Raw genomic sequence first — 2,266 nt, 5'->3', positions numbered from 1 at the left:
CATTTCTAGAGATGAATTTCAAAGCAAATGTGATCTCAGTGGCTTTTCTTGGAAACACTAAAGTTGTAGATAATGTGAAGTCACAGTACTGGTTGATAAAAACAATAGACTAGCAGATCAGCTGCCTATTTAATAGCAATATCAAACTCAAAATTATCAGCCACTAAGGAAAAACAAATTAAGACCACAGCACTGCTTCACTACGAATACACTAGAATGACTTTAATGAAAATTACTGTCAATACCAAGTGTAAAGATGTTAAAATACTCATTTGTCTGTTAGAATAAAAACTTTGGAAAACTTTTATTGGTATTTTCATAAAAGATTTAACATAAGACTTTCCAATCACCCTAGCAATTCTGCTCCAAAATATCAATCCAAGAAAGATAAAAATATGAACATGAGACAGTTACACAAATATACATACCAATAGTATTCATAATAAGCAAAAAGTAGAATAATCCAAATGTCTACCAATCAATAAATGAAGAAACAAAAATGGTATATGCATATAAGCAAATGCTATTCAGTAATAAAAAAATATTTTTAACACATGCTACAACATGACTGAAACACAAAATCTTTTATTAGTGTAAGAAGTCAGACATAGAAGTTTGCACATTTTATGACTCTATTTTAATGAAAATTCCTAAAATGGCAAATATATGAGACAGAATGTAGATCACAAGCTGCCTGGAGCTATGGATGGAAGTGAAAATTAACAGGAAATCAGCAGAAAGAAACTTTATGTGGTGACAACATAAATATTTACAACTGGAACATGATTGCATATGTACAACTCTATTTATAAATATATACTTTATAAACTTGCAACTTTGGAACTAAATCTGGATAATGATATGGTTGCATAATTACTATAAATTTACTTTAATAAAAGAATACTAATTCACTTAAAATTTATTTCCTCACAATAGGTGCATTTTATGTTGCATATGTATACTTTATTAAAGGTGTTAAAACATTATCAAATTCAATGTAGAGGATATTTTTTCATCTCTTGGCTAAGGCCCAATTTATCCAGTCATTATAACATTTGTATAATCAATTATATATATGCTATAAATATTTAAATTTAGTTGAATTTTGTGTAGTGAAAATACGAACTGAACATGATTTGATGCTATGCAATTGTGTTTAGTTCTTTGGAGTGTGAGCTTTTGAGTCAAATTTCCATTTTGAATCCCAGCTTTGTCATTTATTAGTTGGAATATTTTGGCAATTACTCTTCTCAAAGTCATCGTTATTTTATCTGAAAATCTGTTTCAAATTCAAATGCTGTTTGATTTGAGTTAAAAAAAAACAAATGGATTTAATGTAACTACTGAGTAGTCAATATGTCTATAAACTGCTTAACACACTGTCAGAAATAGTACACTTCAAAAATGTATAGCAATCAAAAATTATTTTTTCCATTTTTGTTATTTATTTAATTAACTATTTCCACATAAATTAATTCACAAGCTGAAATGAACTTTTTATTTCAAAGTGTGGTCATAATAGATGACATAACATTTTAAATTATCTTTTCTTATGTCTTCTTATTTTAGGGATTGTGATGACTTTTGTTCCTTGTCTAAGAGTTGGTTCAACTTTGCTTTTTCATGGATTGTAATCTTATTCTTGTTGTACATTAAAGGTCTTTGTGGTTTGTCTCTATTGTCACAAATAAGTCATGGTGAGCAATATCAGTCCCCACTGAATATCAGAAGCTACTAGGCTGTATGAAAGTTTTCTAAGTCAGGAAATGTTAGTTTCTAACTTTTTGCTTACATCTATTTGGTCAGGAAGCAACAGTTAGAACTGGATGTGGAAAAACAGACTGATTCCAAATAGGAAAAGGAGTACGTCAAAGCTGTATATTGTCACCCTGCTTATTTAACTTATATGCAGAGTACATCATGAGAAACACTGGGCTGGAAGAAGCACAAGCTGGAATCAAGATTGCTGGGAGAAATATCAATAACCTCAAATATGCAGATGACACTACCCTTATGGCAGAAAGTGAAGAGGAACTGAAAAGCCTCTTGATGAAAGTGAAAGAAGAGACTGAAAAAGTTGGCTTAAAGCTCAAAATTCAGAAAACTAAGGTCATGGCATCTGGTCCCATCACTTCATGGGAAATAGACGGGGAAACAGTAGAAACAGTGTAAGACTTTATTTTTTGGGGTTCCAAAATCACTGCAGATGGTGATTGCAGCCATGAAATTTAAAGATGCTTACTCCTTGGAAGGAAAGTTATGACCA

This window comes from Bison bison, unplaced genomic scaffold, assembly GCF_000754665.1.
Source record: "Bison bison bison isolate TAMUID 2011002044 unplaced genomic scaffold, Bison_UMD1.0 scf7180017849297, whole genome shotgun sequence".
NCBI classification, from domain to species: domain Eukaryota; kingdom Metazoa; phylum Chordata; class Mammalia; order Artiodactyla; family Bovidae; genus Bison; species Bison bison.
The sequence above is the reverse complement of the archived record's forward strand: the minus strand, read 5'-3'. Positions refer to the sequence as shown.